Consider the following 21,513-nt stretch of genomic DNA (forward strand, 5'->3'; position numbering starts at 1 on the left):
AGCATAACGATTAAGCTGTGCAAAATATGTTAAATGCAAGTGGTACCTACACAAATTGATATGATTTTCCAAACAGTTTTTAAACAGTAAGTAAAAAATCTGATTTATTGTGAATACTGTTCCTTTAGTCTTTTTTGCACAAAATAGTTAAACAGAAAATGTGCTTGGATGCAGGGAATCCAAGAATCATCCTCTTCGTAGAACATGCAGCCTCGGAGTTAAAATACAATGCATTGTTAAAGGGAATACAATAAAAATGTTAAATAACTGAATCAAGTATTATTTTCTTTAGTTAAATATGCTCTTATTAACTGAGATAAAGAAAAGCTGACATTAAACCCAGACTTTATCCAAGTTTTAATTTTGGGGGAAAATATAGACTTGGTGTATTAGTCTGTTAGGGCTGGCAAAACAAGGTTCCACAGATTGGATAGTATAAACAACTTAAATATATCTTTTCACAATTCTGAAAGCTAGAAATCTAAGACCAAAGTGTTGGTTGGATTGATTTCTTTAAAGGCTTTTCTCTCTATCTTTGAGATGGGCGTCTTCCTCTGGAGTTTTCCTATGGTTTTATTTCTTCATCTATATCCTAGCTTCCTCTTCTTAAAAGGTCATCAGTTATATTGGACTAGGGTACACTCTAATTACCTGATTAAACTTTAATTGCCTGCTTAATTACCCTATCTTCAAACTCAGTCACATCCTGAGACTTCAACATATACATTTTGAGAGGATATCATTCAATACATAATTGATGAACTAAATACGTTGAGAATATTGTTGTAACCAAAGTTGAAACTTTTATACTGTCTCAACTGAGGAAGTAGAGGTTAGATTTTCTAAGGGTAATCTCTTTTATTTATAAACATATATGTACTAAATTTTAAATATATGTTGAAGAGAAAAAAGTATATTATTTGAGTAATCAACAGAATATCAGTAACTCTGGCACTTGGAGTCCGAGAGAAAAGTTGAAAATAGTATCTACCTTATATGGAATAAAGGAAAATAGCAAACAGCTAACCTCTAGCTAGATTTTTAAGTCTTTTTATTCCTTTGTGGATTTAACCCAAACCTAGCCAAGCTGGAATTAGAGAAATGGCCATAACATGGTACCCAGAATAATGGCCCCTTAAAGATACTTACATTCCTATCCCCATGGGCATGGCAAAGGTAAATTAATGTCAAGTCAGCTGACCATGAGATATAGAAGTTATTCTGAATTATTATAATAAGCCCACTACCTAACCAAGTTCCTTAGAAGAGGCTGCAGGAGTGGTGCATAAGAAATAATCACTTAGAAGAAGGAGGGAGGCCACTAACCAAGAGATCCATGCCATTTCTAGAAACTCTAAAATGTCAAGAAAATTGATTCTTCCATGGAGACTTCAGGAGGAATGCAGTTTGTCAACATTTTTATTTCAGTCAAGTGATACCCATTTTGGATTTCTGAGCTATACAAAAGTCTGTGATAATATATTTGTTATTTTAAGCCCAAGTGTATGTGATAATTTCTTGCAGTAGTAAGAGGAATCTAATAAAGGAGAATATCAAAATGGATTCAGTAGGACAATATCTGTCTCTGAGAGATGGAAAGAAAAAAATTCATGCTATAAGAGACACATTCAAATGAGGAGTTACCTAAAGAAATAAAAATACCTCAAGCTTGGAGGTAAAACATACAAACAAAATTTGAAATTAGTAGGTTCTTCTCTGAGTGAATGCAAATGTTAATTAAAATTAGAAAATAAAAATATCTAGTTTGATATTTAAGTTAAAGTTTGAATGGAAATATGAGTAATTTATTTTTTTCAGATTTCAAGTGTCTATATTGTTAGTTATACTATTATAAAAATAATACTAATAATGTAATATCAGGAGTAATATAATAATAATATTATAATATAAAATTAATGACTATTAAGTATTTTAAAAAATTAAATCCTTTTTATTGCCAAAAGTTAATTGTCAGTGCTAGAAAATTCACTATTACCACTAGAAAGCTGAAAGTTTGATACTTATCTAGGAATAGCTGCTACTCACATTGATGTTTAGATTTTACTTGGAAATTAACACCAAGGGAAGTCTTGCACTGAAACATGCTAAAGACTAAAGATGCTATAATTTAAGCTAAAATTTCTAATCCACTCTAAAAACTTATAACATGCCTTTTAGTTAATGTTATAATTGTATCATATTACTTAGGATCAAGTTCTTTTCCCAAAGAGTCATCAGAATAACATAGAATGAAGAGACTTTTGAACAATTGCCATTTCTTGCTGCTGAATTTCCGTTATTATTTTTTGTAACACAGTCATTTCTTTTTTAAGTTCATCTTATGTGCCAATAAGTAGATTATCATGATTCTTTTCCAACTTCTTTATGTCTTTAATAAACAGTCGTAAAGCTATCTTATCTTAAACAATTGTGTTTTCAGTCTCTGGCTCTACACAATTCTAGATTGTTGAAAGATATTTTGTTGCCATCAAAATATATTAGTTTTTCTTTCTGCTTCTGAGTTTTCTGTTTATCTGTATCCCACTGCTGAAACAAAGTCAGAAACTGATGAAAATATTCTTGGTAAGCTTCTGCCTTTGCTTTAGTGTATTCCAAAGATATTCAATTTCTTGTTACTGGTTTTGATAGAAGCCTTGGTGTACATTTCTAATCTGTTTTTCTTGGTTGACGTAAGCTCCAAATCTTTACAGTATATTCTGTGCTGTACCTGCCATGTCTTCAACTATTCCTGCAGAAGTCCTTTTCCTCACGTGCTTATCAATTACTGAAGTCTTTCTGTCTGGAATATCTTCCTATGAAGCACAGAGATCTTTTTTATCTTCAGCATTAAAGGCATAGTCTCTTATAATCTTATCCTCCCTTGATAGCTTCCCAGATTTCCTAGAATGTTTTCTTCCAGAGGTCTCCATATTTGGATATTTCTTGACTGAAGTTTCCCTATACTGTTGCAACGCTTCTAGTATTGCTAATATTAATAATTAATTAAGAGTTGTTGATACTATATAATAATATAATACTAATAATATACTAGTAGTTATAATAAGATACTATAAAATTTATAATACAATATAGTATATGCTTTATAAATATACCTACAATATTAAATGATATTAATAACTGTATTAATTATTGGTGCTGCCAGAGCAAGAAAACACCTAATTTTTTGTTGACCTTTGTAGATTTTAACAAATATTGCCTCCACAGTAAATAATTTATATTCAAGCAGTGCACCCTAAAAACTGCCTTTACTTTTCTTCTTCTTTATGGAAGTTGTGCAGTTGCCATAAATTCAGAACAGGATAGCAGACCTATAAAATACTGAAGAGAAATCTTGTTGGATGCTTCTGGGAAATAGTGGTAGATTTAATAATCTCGATATTGGACACTTCCATTTTCACTTTCACTTTTGGTAAATCTAAAGAATTGAGTTTCTCCTCCCTGGAGGGCAGGGAGGGAGATGAGCAAAATATAATGTGTAACAAAATGTTTTTCAAGACAGAGGACCTTGGCCAACAAAATGAGCTGAGCGTATAATTATTCCAGTAGACAGTGTTGAAAAGTTTTTCAGGTAGCTGCAAAAAGAAAGGGAACTAGGCATAGCCCAGAAGTCTCACAGATTAGGGAACAAGGTTGGATGCCCAGGTAGACTAAAGACTCTTTTCCAGAGTCAACAGGACAGAGAGCAAGACTGAAGAAAGTTACAGTTACGTGGAGATAAAAGGTTCTACATATGGCCCCATGAACTAAAACTGATATCCGACAGAGGTTTTCATGTAGGGGGAAAAAAAAAGCATTATACTGAGAAAAGAACCAAACCAAGATTTAGGGAGAACAAACCCAGAAGCACACATAGGGATATTCTTATCCAATATGAGAAAAACCTCACATTTGTTGAGACAGGATTATGAGATTTCATGTCCTGTGGGTACTCTATTAGAAAAGGTTTTTTCCTCAGTCAATATTTAAGCTATTGAGTAAGCATCACTCTATTCCCACATCAGAAATCTTAAAATTAAGATTTGAAATGAACAAACTTTTCTTAGGAAACTTGAAATATAACACACCGAGTATCACGAATATTTGCAGGAATTTGACAATGTACAGTATCCAATATAGTGATATTTACAATGCCTGGTTTCTGAGAATTAACTACTTGGTATAAAAAGAAGCAGAAACATGTGACTTATAAGGAGAAGAAATAAGTCCATTCAACTGACCCTAATATTACACAAATAATATAAGTAGAAAAGACATACAAATAGTTCTAGTAACTATGTTTTATATATTCTAGAAACTTGAAAAAAATTATGTTAAAAATAGACAAAAATTTTAGAGAACTCAAATTGAACTTCTAATGTGAAAGTTACTCTAACTGATACAATAAAATACAGTGGATGGGACTAAAAACAGATGAGACATTGTGGAAGAAATTATTAGTTTGCTTGAAGATATACCAATAGAAAGTAACCAAAGTACAATCCAAAGAAACAAAACTCAAAAAAGATGATTTGAGGGTATCAGTGAAGGGTAGAATAACTTTAAGTGAACTAATATGCCTGTAATTGGATTCCCAATATAATGGGGGTTTATTTGAGGCAGAAGACAACTTGAAGAAATAATGATTAACAAATTTCAAGTTTGATAAAATTCATTAAAACAGTGTCAACTAGTTCTATGAACTCAATGCACAAAATATATTAAATGAGAGAAGTCATTGCACATCATAATAAAACTACTTAAAATGAAAGCTAAATGGAAAAACTAAAATATAGGCAGAGAGTAAAAGAACATGTTAAATGCAGAATAACAAAAATAAAACAGAAGGATTCTTTTTGGAGACGATGCAACTGAAAAGACAATGAGATAGTGTCACTGAGTAACTGAAGAAAACAACAACAAAAATCTCTCAATACAGAATTTTGCAACCAGCAAATATATCTTTAAAAACCAAAGGACAAGTAAACATTAACACATCTAGAAAAACTGAAATATTTTCCTTCAGAAACTGTGCAGAAAGAAGTCTTTAATCAACATAAAAATTATGGCAATTAAAAATTTGGAGTCACACAAGTGAGTGAAAAGCTCTGGAGGTAGTAACTACATAGATAAATACAATTTTTCTTATTTAATTATGATTGAAAGACAATTTTTCTCTTTTTTTAATTTTAAGGATGTGGGGTACAATTCAGGGTTAAGTATACAAACACTGATTATGCAGGTACTCGTGTTGATGAGGTATGCCTCTTCTTCCCCTAGCAGTTTCTTTCAACTGCCAACCCTCCTGCCCCCAGCAGTTTCCAACTACTACCAAACCCTTATTTACAGTGCTATGATAATTGTTCAAGGTCCCTTGATGAATAAGAATATATGGTACTCTGTTCTTTGTTTCTGTAATAGATCACTGAGTAAGATTTACTCTAAATCCATCCAAGTTGCTGCAATGACCATATGTTTGTGCTTCTTTATGACTGTATAATATTCCATTGTGTATGTGTACCACATTTTTTTATCCAGTCCATCAAGATAGAGATTCTGGAAGCAAAGTTTCAATTTCTCAACCAACTCACCTTTGACAAAGCCCGCAACAACCACTGGGGAGAGGAGAACCTATTCAGTAAATGGTGCTGGGAAAACTTGCTGATCACAAGCGGAAGATTGAAACAGGACCCCTACCTATCACCATACACAAAAATTAACTTCAAACTATAAGAATCTTAGAAAATGCAGGAGACACCCTTATGGAAATTGGCACTGGCAACCAATTCCTGATCAGAACCCTAAGTGTCCATACCATAAGAAATAAGATAGACAAGTGGGTCCTCTTCAAACTAATGAGCTTCTGCAAAACAAAAAAAACCATCAAGAGAGCAGGGAGACAACCCACAGAATGGGGAAAAAAGATATTTGCCAATGTATATCTGACAAAGGTCTAACATCTAGGATTTACAAGGAACTCAAGTGTGCTGAAAGGAAAAAACAAATAGCTCCATTAAAAAGTGGGCAAAAGACATGAATAGACACTTCTCAAAGGAAGATATACAGGCAGCCAACAGACACATGAAAAAGTGCAAAGCCTCACTCATCATCAGAGAAATGCAAATCAAAACCACACTGAGGTATCACCTAACCCCAGTAAGAATGGCCATCATTAATAAAACAACAGATGCTGGCGAGGATGTGGAGAAAAAGGAACACTTCTGCACTGCTGGTGGGAAATCAAACTAGTGCAACCTCTTTGGAAGACAGTGTGGAGATTTCTGCAAGAACTAGAAATTGGCCTTTCATATAATCCAGCAATTTTCCTGTTGGGAATATACCTGGAGGAACTCAAATATTCTACAAAAGAGATACCTGTACATGAATGTTTGTTGCAGTTGCATTCACAACAGCAAAAACATAGAACTAACCATGCTGTCCATTGAAGCTGGACTGGATTAAAAATAATAATAATAATAATAATATTTAAAAACAAGAGTAATAACAATGTCTTATATGGTCATAATCTAGGAGTGTAATGCATGGCAAAGTTGTAGCAAACCCTTCTCAGGAAGAACTGGAAATAAATTATGCCATAGTTCTTATGCTATGTGAGAAGTAGTATACAATCACTTAAAGGCAGACTGCGACAAGTTAAAGACATATCCTATAAAATCTTAAGCAGGTTTTCTCAGCTTTGACACTGTTGTTATTTTTGGATAATTAATTCTATATTGTAAGAGATTGCCCTCTTCTGCACTGTAGGATTTTTAGCAGGATCCCTTGAGTTCACCCACTAGTTACACAATTCAGTGTGCCTTGAAACATTGCCAAAAGACTCCTGGTGGAGAAGATATGGCTTAACAGCCCCCCCAAACAAACAAGCAAACATAGGCTTTAATCAATTAATACTACATAACAATAAAGAGGAACACTACCTAATAAGTGATATAAAATAAAAGAAATAGAAGAACAAAAGTACTAAATTAATCTTGAAGTAAACAGAAAACTAGGAGAAAAGGAGGACAAGTATAGACAACATAAATAGAAAAAAATAGCATGACAGTAAATTTAAAGTCAACAATATCAATAGTCACAAAACATAATTGAACTAATCAACCCAATAAAAGACTGGGAATGTCAGATTTGAATTTAAAAGAAAGACTTAAATACATGCAATGTATAAGTGATATTCTTTAAGTATAAAGTTTCAAATACTTAAAATTTAAATTGATATAATTATTTTATCATGCTAACACTAATAAAAAGGAAGTTGAAATATTTATAGCCGACAAAGTAGATTTTAGTGCACAGAGTGTTGCTAAGTGTAACAATGATCATTTTATAATGATGAGGAAATAAATTTATCAAAAGAACACAAACCAATCTAAATATTTATGTGCCCATTGGAAGTTCTTCAAAGCACATGATGCAAAAATAGACAGAACTTTTGGGGAAAAAGACAAATTCACAATTCATTTAAACACTTAAAAAATAATTAATAGTAAAAGTAAAAAACTAAAGATGTTGAACTACATTTTCCTAATTTGACCTAATTGACATTCATAGAACCTGTCGTCCAGCTAGAACATATCATTTTCAAAGGAAAAGGAAGACCACAATTGCTCATACAATTGAATTTATGTCCACACAGGGAAGTGGTGACATCTGCCACTATCCACACGCTATTTATTAAAACTTCTGACTCATGAAGTCATGTGCAACTCATTCAACTTATCTGCAGAGGAGATGATAAGGTGCGATAAACTGAATAGTTGGAAAAAGCTTGTAAATGAACAAATAATTGTACAATAAAGTAAGCCTGTCACAGGATATATGATTTAGAATACTGCAAGCAGAATTTTTTTTTCCTTATTACTATTTTTGCTGTGGCTTTTCAACAGAGAAAAGTTTCTATTGGCATTCCAACTTACCTCTCCAGTGATGGGGAAACTAATTTCACCTCACAACTTCTATAAAGCTTTGCTTTTAGATTTGAAAAAAAAAGAATGGAGCGCTAATGAATTTCTACTGAATAACCATTTTGTTTTCTGAGATTTTTTTCAAAGTCCTTTATCAGTGCAAGAAGGTTTTTGATGTATTCTCATGGTTTTTAAGGTATAGGATCATATTGTCAGCAAAGAGAGATAACATTCTCTTTTCCCATTTGGATAACTCTGATTTCTTTCTCTTGACTAATTGCTTTAGCTAAGAGTTCCAACACCATGTTGAACAAGAGGGGTGAGAGTGGCCTGTCTTGTCTTTTTCCATTTTTCAGAGAAAATGCTTCTAATTTCTGCCCATTTAGCAATATGTTGGCTGTGGCTTTATCATAGATGGCTTTTACTATTTTGAGGTATGTTCCCCTCTATGCCCAGATGTTCAGGGATGTTTTTATTGAGAGATGCTGGATTTTATTGAAAGCTTTTTCTGCATCTAATGATAAAATCATATTGTCCTTGTTTTTATAACTGTTGATTTATTTAATTATATGTATGTTCCTGCAGATGTTGAACCAACCCTGCATCCCAAGGATGAAGTCTACTTGGTTATGGCGTATTATTTCTACATAACCATTTATTTGAAAATATCAAGTGTGTTCAGAGTCATATGACTGTAGACCATAGCCATTTATTTGAAGGAAAATAATTTTAACTATGTTTATCAACCAGGACACTAATGAAAGTTCAACATAAATCTGTTACTAAAAATGTATCTTCAAGCTTGTCCAGGCCAATTGTGTTGTTAGAGACTACCGTGAAGCAGTTGCTAAGGACTTATAGAATTTGGACAAATATATATCCTTGATTGTTACTTTTAGAGACAATTAAACAGGTAAATTACCAGACCTGGCAAAGGAACTATATATATAATTTGTTGGCCTAAGATTCATTTAAAGCAAACAAAATAATTTGAGAAATAGTTTAGTGTGGTAGATAGAAGACAGATAGATAGATAGATAGATAGATAGATAGATAGATAGATAGATAGATAGATCCAAAGAATCCTTGCCCATAGACAAGATTATGGAACTGCAGCTAATTTTTGTCTTTTATTAAATTATTTTTCATGTAGAAATATTAATGTAAAGGTCAGCTATAAGTGGATCACATATGTAGAAAATTTTTCCGGAATATGTTAAAACAGAGTATCTTTACTCTGGTATTTTCATTTGCACAAACAATTTCTAACAATTTGATTTTTAGAAAATACACCACAAGGATAGATGAGTAATCGAATGATAATAGCTCCAATGCAACAGTTAGACTTTAGAAGATGGGAAAGAATTGCTAGAAATGTCCACTTTTGGGTCTTTAAGAACTCCAAGAATTTGTTTTCTATGCTAGAAAGATTGATAGTAGATAGTGAACGCTATTTTATTGTTCACTTAAACCTATAGACAAAAACTTTTGGAGTTTTAAGGACCGGACAAGAAATAATTATATATTAATTATTCTTACTGTGGCATGCATTTGATGCATTTTTAATAGTGGCCCTTTCATTTTTTAGCAAATAATGGATAGTTTTTCTTTTAGTGGCTCTTTTACTTGCCTGTTTTTAAAAGATCATTGTCTATTACATTCACAGTTCATAGATAATAGAAGACATATTTAATGTTTTAAAATTTAAAAGTCACTTATTTTATTTGGTGAGTCATAATTTTGATATGACTTCTAGCATGTTTAATTTCAATTGCTCTTTAAAAATGTTCAGCCACATATTTTAAATGTCAGTTCTCCATTACATATTTTTTTTCCTTACTAAGGACTTATTTCAGGTCAGAACTCTTTTACCAAAATGAGGAGAAGCTTTCTTTTCGTTTGGCCACTAAGATTCATGCAAAATAGTTTTTTTTTTTTTCTGAAGTCTATTTTAAAAGACATTCATTATTCTTTATTTCATTTATAAATTGGAACCTCTGCTCTGCTTATCCTTAATGGAATGGTTCTTAAAATAGCTTTGTATAACATATGCCACACCTTTCAATAACATTTATTTGAGTTATGAACAGCTATGCAATTTAAATGTTCTACTGGGTTATTTTATTCTACTGCATTTAACAACATTCTTCTCTAAGGTGCTAACAATTGAGTAAACTCTTTGATTAAATAAGCATTTCACAAAATCCTTAATTCAGAAACAAATTTTTATCTCTCCTCCTGAAGTTTAAGAAAATCTTTTTTTTTCATTTGACAACTTCTTTTATTTTCAGACAGTTGATTACATTTAGCCAGAAGTTATTGATTATAAATCAAACATAAAAAGGAATTATATGAAATAAGATTATCCAGAAACAACATATTTTTAAAATATGTTCAGATTTTAGATCATAACAGTTTTCCAAAATTCATCCATATAAAGATAAAAGATACAAAAAATGTTTTATGTAATTAATCACTTCAATAATGGATAGTATCATAGAGTTAGATGTACACTTGAAAATAATGTCTGTTTTCATGTTAAGCTTAAAGAACATTATTTTTCATCCCCAAAACTTTTCCAAGACCAATTAGAATAGCAGCAGATTTATCCACAGAAACCCTTCAGGCTAGGAGAGCCTGGAGCCCTATCTTCAAAGTTTTAAAAGATAAACAATTTCAACCAAGAATAACCTACCCAGTCAAACTAAGCTTCATTAGTGAGGAAGAATTGAAATCTTTTCCAGATATCCAATCCCTAAGAACCTACGCTGCCACCAGACCACCTCTACAAGAAACACTTAAGAAGTACTGAACACAGAAGAAAAAGAAAAAAGAACAACAACATTCTTAACAAGAATACAAGCAAAAGATTAAAAAACACACATGAGCCAACTCCAGAACCCAAAGAAAGAAAACAAACAAACAGGAACAACTCTGTAAGAACCTTATGACAGGGATCAACTCTTGCATTTCAATTATTAGACTAAATGTGAATGGACTAAATGCACCACTGAAAAGACATAGAATGGCAAAATGGATAAAATATCATCAGGCAACAATCTATTGCCTTCAAGAGACTCACCTCACCAGAAAGGACACCCACAGACTCAAAGTAAGAGGATAGGAAACAAACTTTCAGGCGAATGGAATACAAAAGAAAGGAGGAGTAGTAATCTTTAATTATTGACCTCAACTTGACTGTAGACCAGGGTTTAAATTCAACATGTATAGATCCAACATTTGACCCAGCAATCTTAGTGGAATATATGCATTGAGACTGTTCTTTTTCCTTTGGGGAGAGGAAGCTAAGAAAAAGATAGCTCACTTACAGAGATCAAAAGATGGGTCAGAGGAAAAAAGGAGAGATTAAAGTGAGAGGTAGAAGTAAGACAATAGCGGCATGGTTTAAGAAATATAGTCTTAATGTGGTTTAAATGAGGGTGTGTGTGTGTGTGTGTGTGTGTGTGTGTGTGTGTGTGTGTGTGTGTGTTTAGCTTTTGTTAGGAAGTCTGTACAACAGTATATCACTGGAGAGTATTGAACAAAAAAATGTTTAATTTTGAGTCCTAAAGATTCAAGTAAAGTTGACTGTTGATTATTCTTATTTGGCATTTCTTTCTATAAGAGTTCTTTTTAATGTTTTCATAACATGCAAGTCTGTCAAACTAGTTATTTGATGTTTTGGTATGTAGGTGAAATTTTGCCATTTTTATCAAGGTAACTGATGAAGTTAAACTGTTATTAAAAGCTTATGTAGAACAAGGGATTTTTTTTTTCAGGAGGAAATTGTAGTATCCTTTTAGATAAAGCTATAATATAAAGGAGGGAAGCCCATCCAGTTGTAACTTGAAAGCTTGTAAAAGTATTCTCTATTTCCTAACTAAGCAGAGACAAGAAGAGACTGTCACTGAAATTAGATAATTCAAATGAAAATATCAACTATTATTTATCTAAGAATGCAGATTAAGGGTAATAATCCTATTTTGTATTTTTTTTCCATAAAATGATCTGAGGGTTTTGTTGGGGACCCAAGGCAAAGTTTTACCAATTTCCTTTATATGAATCGTCATCAGATGAACAGAATTCAAATATTATTTTGGGTCAGCATGAATTGGAGACTCATTAGATCTATGACTTCAAACATTCTTATGTAGTAAATCATTACAAATTCAACAGAAAAAAATTAAATGATGAGCCAATAATATGAGAGAAGATTTTATACAGCTAGACAAACAAAAAACAAACAACAACTATCCTGGCCACAAATAACCTAAAACTATGTGGTAACTAAATATAATGTAATGCCTTAGATGGAATTCTGTAATGAAAAATTGATGTTAGGTAAAAACAAAGAAATTTTGAGTAAATTATAAACTTAATTACTAACCATGAGTTGTTCCCCACATCTTTAAGATAGAAAAGAAACTTAATTAGTAATAATTTATCAATATGGTTTCTTTAATTATGACAAATGTGATATGTGAATGTTAATAATGATACTAATAATAGAGAAAATTGAGTGTGGTGCCTATGAAAACTCTTTGTATTATTTTTGCAATTTCTCTATGTATCTGGATAATTCTGAAATAAAACTATTTTACAAAAAGATGAATAAAGACATTAATAAAAGAACAAGCATTGGAATTTTATGCAGTCATAAAGAACAAAATCATGAACTTTGCAGCAACAAGCAAAGTTTGGAATTAGAGTCTATAATACTGAGTGATCTTTCACAGAAACAAAGATCTCAGTATCGCATGTTCTCACTCATAAGTGGAACTTGAACAACTCCCTTAGTTTTATAAGAAAAGGATTGATAGTAGCGGGAAACTGAGATGGTTGGGGGGCGGGGAGGTGGGATTGACAGTAGTTGAAATCTGCCTGGGGAAGGGGGGGCACACCTCATCAACAAGGGCACAATGAATATTTGTATACTTAACCCTGAATTGTACCCCACAATTTTAAAATAAGCAAACTTAAAAATTAAAAGAAAAAAGATTAAGTAAATATATGTCACATACAAAGAGTGCTCTTCTGATCCTAAGACTAAATAATTTATACAAAAAACATATTTGATCATAAATTATAGGATAAGAATAAAAATTATAATACCAACAAAATAACTTAGTGCTCAAATTGTTTATGATAAATTCATCTGTAGCAGATCTGAAAGACTACTGGGAGACAAAGGGATTTGTGGACATTTTTTTTTCCCTGAGACTTCCATGAAAAGTTTCAAAGCGAGGGCCATAAATAATTGGTGAACTCTCCAATTTTTGATGCTTTCATATTTGAAACAAAAAGCAAAATTTGTTGTTTATTTCTGCAGGGTGAGCTGGATTTGTAAGACAGTCTCTTTAAGCAACGCAGAAAGTGCTGATCTTATTTAGGTTTTGAAGAAACACGAAGTCCAAGGATTGGCAGACTTTCAAAACTGGAAGTGTTTAGAAGTGGTTGACCTTTAACTACAGAAGTATGTTTAATGGAGTGTTGCTGTTGCTTATTGGCTGACTTCCAGAAGCATGGTTACTGAAGTGAATTGTCATTGATTTATGAAATGAGTATAAAATCAGTTCCGGTAGTTATGCTTTACCTTGACGTTGATAAAAGAAAGTCTTTCCTAGAAGACTGGAAATTTTTATTATTACACCAATAGGATACAGATATTTCATTGTTTAGCATTTTTATTTAATAACAAATCTGCTGGCTTCTATAATGATACCTAAGGCATGTTACATCTTGCATAATTCCTATTTGGGCCTAAGCGCTTTCAGTGTTATAAATTCAGTCAGCGGATGCAAAAAGAAATATATAGTAGGTGACATTGAGAAAGGAGAAAGGAAGAAACCAGATAGGCAGACAGATTATGGCAGTCCCATAAAAACTTCTGCTGCAAACCCCATGGATTGGAGTGAGAAAACCTATTTCCAGGTCCATGGACTGACCCTTTTGCATGCTACTTCTTGATTGTCTCCTTTCAACCACCTCTTGATTGGTGCATTTCAATCCCAGACCAAGGTGCCTCTCTCTGATTAGTCTTACCACCATCCAATCAACCCACTCTTAAGACTATATAAATCTTAAAACCCCTGATTTCAACCTCCAGCCCACAACCCTTTTTCTGGGTCCCTCCTGCCACAGGGAGCTTTTCTGTCTTCTAACAAAATTCTACTTGCTCACTCTCTGGTGTCCCTGTTCCTCATTCTTCCTGAGCATGAGACAAGAACCTGGAACTACTGAACTAAGAAGAGCTGCTTAACTAGAAGAACTGCACACACGCGACTGGAAGGGGTCCACCCACTGAGCTGAGAGAGCTTCAATATTTCTTGGGGGCTGATCCACCAGCCCGCTGAACTGGCAGAGTTATGAACACTCCTCAGGTCCTGGCGCACTGGCCCACTGAACCAGCAAAACTATAAACATTTCTCAGAGTTTGGCTCACCGATCCCCAAACTAAGAGTGCTCTAACACTCTTGGGCGCTCTGCAGCAGTTGGCATTCCCAAGTTCTCAGGCACCTCCAAATTCCCCTGTCCTGATATCCATGCATCCCTGGCCACCGTGTGGATCCCGGGCTGGCAGTGCAGTTTCAGGAACTGCAACATCCCTTGGGGGCTCAGCTTGCCAACTGGTCAGACAAACAATACCACTGGGATTGTCAGAAGGGTGACTTAAAGCAGACCTATTTGTTTCATTTCTGAGGTTTCTTGTCCTCTATCCTCCCTGTCACATGTTCTTTCTTAGGGATGGCCGTGGCTACTCAACCCTCTTCACACTCGATGTCATGGGTGTCTTTGCGGTCTAGGGGAATGGCATTACTGGGCAGTATGGGTAGCTGGCTTGGTTATTTGGAATGTGTCTCAGGACAATGTGTAGGACATCCCCCTACTTTTCCAAGAAGTAGATTTTAAGAATTCTCTCATAAAGAACTCACCAGCAGAGGATAGGAAGCTTTGGTTTTGTTCTTGTTCATGTCAGCATAACCTGGTGAATATGAGAAATTCTTATATGTAGGGAATTAACTTTGGGAAGTACCTCTTTAGGTCAGGTCCCCACTTCCTTGGGCTTCCTGTGTTTGGAGAATCTGGATCTCTGGATCTTTGCCTTAGCATACAAAGCCTTGTCAGTACTTTAAAGGGATCATTTAGGTGGGCAAACATTGAAGGAAAGTGGACTGTTTACTTTAAGGCATCTTGTCAGCTCTGTGCCTGGGAACACAGACACCTCAGTTGTTGGCCCTATTAGAGTCAGCTTATATAAGCCAGCTTATTCAATGTCCTGCTCCATTTGAAAAAGTCTGTTCATGTAGGAAAGCAGTAGGAGAGATCACCCTTTGGCTGCTGATTTCACTTTTTCAGAGGCCATTGGGGATTGTCTCAATGGACCTGCATACCTTCCTCAGGCACTTTTATGTCTTAAACTTGCATGATTCCCTACCAGTGAAGAAGACTTTGACTGGAAAATAATGTCTCCAATTAATATTGACATTGTCTACTGGCCAGAGGTTCACAGAAAGTTCCAGGAACACCCCCACCCATTCAAATTCCTTGCCCAAATACAATTTCTCCAAAGACTTCTTAAAGGTTTAGTCTGGATTAGGGAGAATACTAGGCTTGAGGAACTCAGAAGCACAGTAAACAGCAGAGCCTTGAACACTGTGCAGGTAAGCGTGACTACTCCTGCTAGCCAGGTCCCTTCTGCTACACATGGATGGTCACGCTTGACTCCATGGGGGATACCATGAGTATATAAAGACAGAAAAGTAAGGGGATGCCCTTGGTTCTTTAATTTTTATTCAGGCACATTGATGGAGAAGTAGGGAAAGTTAAGGGATGCCTTCTTTCCCCATTCACTCTTTCTCCAGATGGGTAACAAATCATCTGACCATTAGCAGTGCGTACTACTCTCAAGTGCATCCTGAGATACTGGGACTCTTTTGATCCTCAGACTCTAAAGAAAACCCATGTTGGATTCTTTTGCAGCCAAGCATGATCAAATTGTAAGTTGCAAGACAAAGAGACTTGGCTTCTGGGGAGGGATTGGTGGGGGGCTGATTATTTCAAAGGATAGTCCAAGTGAACCAGGGATGCCAATTCCAAACGGTGACATTGGGGAAAGCATCAGCCCCTGAAGTCAATACTGACTCATCCTGTCCTCCTTATCTAGGTCCTTCCTACACTTCAAACCTGCCCCACTCTGAAAACCCTCACTCTAGACAAACTCCTTTACTCATGCTCCTACAAGAGATGCTTAGTGAATATTGCTCCAGTAAGGTACAGGTATCCTTTTCCATAAAGGACTTGAAAAAAATTAAGGGAGATCTTGCTAGGTTCTCAGATGACCCTGACAAGTATATGGATGCTTTCCAGAATTTAATCCAAGTATTCAAGCTCTCCTGGAGGGATGTTATGTTACTTTTAAGACAAATCCTGACAACCACTGAGAACGAGCATCCCTGCAAGTGGCAGAGAAATTTGAGGATGAGCTTTGCATTACGGATAGTGCCAAAGAGGAAGGAGAGCCTTATCTATGTCAAAAATCAGCAGTACCATTGGAAAACCCCAAATGGGATCCCAATAGTGATGTGGGAAAGTGGAGAAGGAAATATTTCCTGATATGCATATTGGAAGGCTTAAGAAGTACTAGAACTAAACCTCTCAACTACTCTAAGCTATCCATGATAGAACAAGGTACAGATGGGAATCCCTTTGCCTTTCTGTAAAGGCTAACAGTGACTTCAGTTAAACACGCTTCCCTAGGTCCTGAATCAGACAAAGGGAACTGTTCTTAAAAGATACGTTTTTTACTCAAGTTGCTCCAGATATCAGGAGCAAGCTGCAGAAGGAGACGATAGGACCAGACAGTACCTTGGCGAACCTCCTGAAATTGATCACCTTGGTCTTTTACAATAGGAATAGGAAAAAGACTCAGAAAAAAAGGAGACACAAGAGGCATAGGGTCTAATGCCTTACAGGCTTGTAACCCCAGAATCTCTGGGGTGCATCTAGTAACTGTTATGAATGTGGCAAGCCAAGATGTTAAAGAAACAACAGGGTGCCAACATGGAGAGCCGTGCAACCAGAAGGCCAAAAGAGACATTTAAAAATTTTTATTTTACTTTATTTTTATTATAAAGATGTGGTGTACAATTCAGGGTTAGGTATACAAACGTTGATTATGCAGGTATCCTTGTTGATGAGGTATGCCCCTCACTCCCCTAGCAGTTTCTCTCAACTGACAATCCCACCCCCATTCCCTGACAGTTTCCCACTACTGCCAATCTTCTTCTTATAGTATTATATTTGTTCAAGGTCTGTTATGAGTGAGAACATATGGTAATCTGTTCTTTGTTTCTGTGATAGATCACTGAGTATGATCGACTCTAAATCTATCCAAGTTGCTGTGAAGTCCATATGTTTGTCCTTCTTTGTGGCTACATAATATCAAAAGAGACATTTCAATTGACAGTTCCCAATAGCAACAAAACTTCAATGACCCTCAGAGACATGGTAAGAATAAGCCTGCTAAGGAGATGGTGCCTGTTGCCATGGGTATAATATGTAGGGGCACTAGAAGTCTAATTACTCCAAAGAGGCCTAAACCTTCAGGGTCCTGTCCACTGTGTAGGTCATACAGAGCCATTGGAAAGTGAGTACACTGTATTTTGAAGAGAGGAGTGAACGCCTAGCTCAAGAATCATAATCACTGAGGAGACCTGAGAACCTGCTAAAATATATTGCATAGCTTACCATCACCTCTACAACCCCTTGATGAGCATTTGGCCTCTGGAACCCAAAATAATTTTTTAATTAACACAGGTGCCAGTCATTTGGTCCTGGCCATGCATGTTGGAATATACATCTGTGTGTGTATATATATATATAGCCTTAATTAAAGTTGCTAGGGGTAATTCAAAACATAAATGTAGAAAGTCACAAGGAAAGATAAAAAAGGGAGAAGCCAGAAAAGCAAAGGAAAGATGTAAAGAAAGTCATTGGCATAGAAGCATGTTTTTGTTAAGGAAGAATATTAAAGATGAAAAATAATTGTATGATGGAACGGATTTTATATGGTAAATTTTTGAAATAAAGTGACTGGTTTAATAAAGTAAAAAGGAAGTAAAGTATAGGACAAAAAATTAGAGAGTTCGTGCATGTCAAAAAAGGGTGTGTGTATATTGTAGAATGGGAGGAGATTTGGTACTGGTACTTTCCCTGTCTTTAGGCCCAGATTGGGAGGGTCCCTACACTGTTCTTCTCTCCACTCCTTCAGCAATGTAGGTCACTGGAATAGACTCTTGGATTCATCATGTGAGAGTATAAGGCTGGAGTCCAGAAGAAGCTACCTCTGCTGACCTAAAAAAGCACTCAAAATGCCATCATGATGAAATTGAAGACATCAAACTAAAGATTATAAAAAAATAAGTGTCAATAATTAACCTTCCATGGATATTCTTCTTATAGTTTTGCCTATATTTGCTGTCTTTGCTCTTGTTTTGATCTGCACTGTTAAGCGCCTTTGCCAAGGACCCCTTAAACATGAACACCCATGGGATTATCTGCTTCCTTTGACAGTCATCTTTTTCACACCTCCTAAAAGATCTCTCACACGGGAAGAAACAAAACGATTAGTTTATTTTGCTTCTTATTTCTGTCATCACTAGTCCTAACATCTTATAAGCACCCCCTTTCTCCCTCCGCTACATACTTTACTCAACAGGGTAATTATTAAAATTTCAGGATATGCCCACTGGAGGGACCTTCTCTAACACTCTTCCGAGACCCCTACTGTCGTCTTTGAGCAGATTTCATATTGGAAATCTCAGTGGTTCCTGGTATAAATTCACTGCCCTAAGAGGAGCATTGAAACCCAGTCAGAAAGGTTCCCGAGGCAAAAAGCCCTCAATTAAGATTGGAGAAGAAGCAGAGATGTGGGGGAAGTTCCTATCTGCTTTTGATCACACCTGGAACTAACCTGGGTGGAATGTCTCCCCCTTAAATACTGTAGTGAGACTGTATGGGTAGCTATTTATATAACTCTAATCATGCCTGCAGAACCTGTACACATAACGGGATGATCCCATGGGAATACACCAAATGGGAATATCTGGAGTTATCTGAAGAGGATTTTCTGTGTTACTGTTGCCACAACTCTGACAAACCAAAAGAAACTATAGCCACTGGGATATTCTTCCCATTTGGAACCATTAGGACATCTTCCTTAATTGAAACTGGGCACTACACTATATGTGGTAATGGATTATACTTGTTCTTACTCTACCAATGGAAAGGTGCTTGCACAATAGTAGCACCTATACCTAAGACAATGTCCTCAGTAAGGCTCAAATGGCTTCCTCAGGACATATTCTAAATTTAGGATCTTTCTTGAAACAGTCCCTGTGACCACATCATCACAGAAACCTGGAAATGCCTAACTATAAAACTCCTGACAATGATAATCTAAAGTGACATACCCAGACAATTCAATCCTACAAAGACCTGGGATAGGACACTCGATTGCCAGAGGTTTCTTTTGATTTGTTGGACTAATCCTGATAGAAAGATCTGTTTGGAACCTTACTCTCATGGTACAACAAGGATGGAAAGCTATAGTAGCTGCTATGGAGAATCAACAAACATCCATTAACTCATTAGCTACTATGGTCCTGCAAAACCATCAAGCATTGAATATGCTCATGGTAGAATGTGGAATAACATGCACATTCTTAAATTAAACTTGTTGTTTCTGTATTTACACTTTCCCTCAGGTAGAAGAAAACCTGCAAGTCATAAAAAATAATATCAAAATTATTGATACTTTAAGGGAAAAGGCAGGTTCAGGACCTAGTCGACTGCAATTCTTTCCATCCTCTCTAAGGATCTCTAATATATGAATGTGCATTTTCCCCTTGATAGCTTTTTTGTTTCCTGCATTATTCATATTTGGTCCTTGCATAATTAACTTCCTTATAAAATTTGTTTCTTCTCACCTAGAGGCCATTAAACTCCAAATGGTAATGCAGATAGAACCTTGTATGGAAGCTTTCTACTACCACTGACCCTTAGATCACCCACCAGAAGGTCCCTAGATGCCATTATCATAGCATGCTCATGATCAACAGGAAGTAGGCAAGCTGGTCATTATCCCTACTCCCTAACAGCAGTTAGGGTTACATCTCCAGTGGGGGGGATGAAAAGAAAAAGGGAGGAACCAGATAGGCAGACAGATTAGGGTGGGTCTTGGTAAAATAATTCTGCTGAAAGCCCCAAGGACTAGACTGAGAATACTTATTTCCAGGTCCTTAGACTACCCCCTTTGCACTCGTCTTCTTAATTGACCCTTTTCAAACCCCTCCCAGTTGGTGCATTTCAATCCCACCATGTTGTGTTGCTTTGATTGGTGCTAATGCCACCCAATCAGCATTCTCTTAAGATATGTAAACCCCTGATTTCACCCTCCAGGCAGCAACCCTCTTTCAAGCCTCCTCCAGCTGCTGGGAGGTTTTCTGTCTTCTAATAAATTTCTGCTTGCTCATTCTCATGCTTATTCTTCCTGGGCCAGAGAGAAGAACCTGGAAATACGAACTAGAAGAGCTGCTGAACTGGAAGAACTGCATACACCAGACTGGAAGAGCTGGACCTACTGAGTTAAGAGAGCTTCAACACTTCTTGGGGGTTGGCTCACTTGCCCACCAAACTAATGGAGGTGGAGCACTTCTACGGGGTGGCTTACCAATCCACTGAACTAGCAAAGCTGTAAACACTTATCAGGGCTCAGTTTACCAAGTTCCAAACTAAGAGAACCGTACCACTCCGTTGTGGTTCCACAGCTGTTGTCATCTCCGAGCTCTCAGGAACCACCATGTTCCACTATCCAGATGCCATCTCATCCTTGGCCATCACCTGGATCCTGGGCTTGCAGTGCAGCATTGGGAAGTACAAAATCTCTTGAAGGACTATTTCTCCAACTGGTCAGTCAAAAACCTACAACAATAGTGTTTCTAATTTTTATTGCACTTTTCCAATTTTAATAAAAGGTAGCAATCTACCAAGTGGGCCTCAGATAATTATAATCCACAATGGCAATCAAGCTGTATTTACTTCCATTCTGTTATAAATTTGGATTCCAACAAAGCAATCAATGGCATCTGCAAACAAATTCTGTTCTTGGTGAATGTTTCGCATTATATTTAAAGGTACTATAAAGTGATAACAATATACAGTTTTATATATATAAAATTTTATGGTATCTTTAGTTACATTATTCTATTGAGATAAGTAGAAAATGAAATAATGTAACTAAAGATGTCTTTTTCTAAAAGGATAACTACTAAATTAGAAATATGATTTTTCACTTAAATTCTGAAGCTAGCTGGGCTCGGTGGCTCAGCCTGTAATCCCGCGCCTTTGGGAGGCTGAGGTGAGTGGATTGCCTGAGCCCGTGGGTTCGAAACCTACCTGGGCAGCGAGACCTCATCTCTACAATAAATCAAAAATCAGCCAGGCGTGATAGCGCGCCTGTAGTTCCAGCTACTCGGAAGGCTGAGGCGGAAGGATCGCTGGAGCCCAGCAGGTGGAGGCTGCGGTGGCCGGAAGG

General features: G+C 35.8%; 1 pseudogene across 1 annotated transcript in view; it reads right to left on the reverse strand.

Annotated features, from left to right (window-relative positions):
• LOC103261062 overlaps window positions 1-14,890 on the reverse strand; it is a 30,428-nt pseudogene extending 15,538 nt beyond the window's left edge. The window contains exons 1-2 of the transcript XR_002481998.1: window positions 14,852-14,890; window positions 2,729-2,813 (exon numbers count right to left, since the gene is read on the reverse strand). The product of XR_002481998.1 is annotated as a calsyntenin-1-like (transcript). The remainder of the gene's footprint in view (window positions 1-2,728; window positions 2,814-14,851) is intronic.
• Window positions 14,891-21,513: the final 6,623 nt, after the last annotated feature.

Source organism: Carlito syrichta, unplaced genomic scaffold, assembly GCF_000164805.1.
Source record: "Carlito syrichta isolate Samal-C Ts95f unplaced genomic scaffold, Tarsius_syrichta-2.0.1 Scaffold303583, whole genome shotgun sequence".
NCBI lineage: Eukaryota > Metazoa > Chordata > Mammalia > Primates > Tarsiidae > Carlito > Carlito syrichta.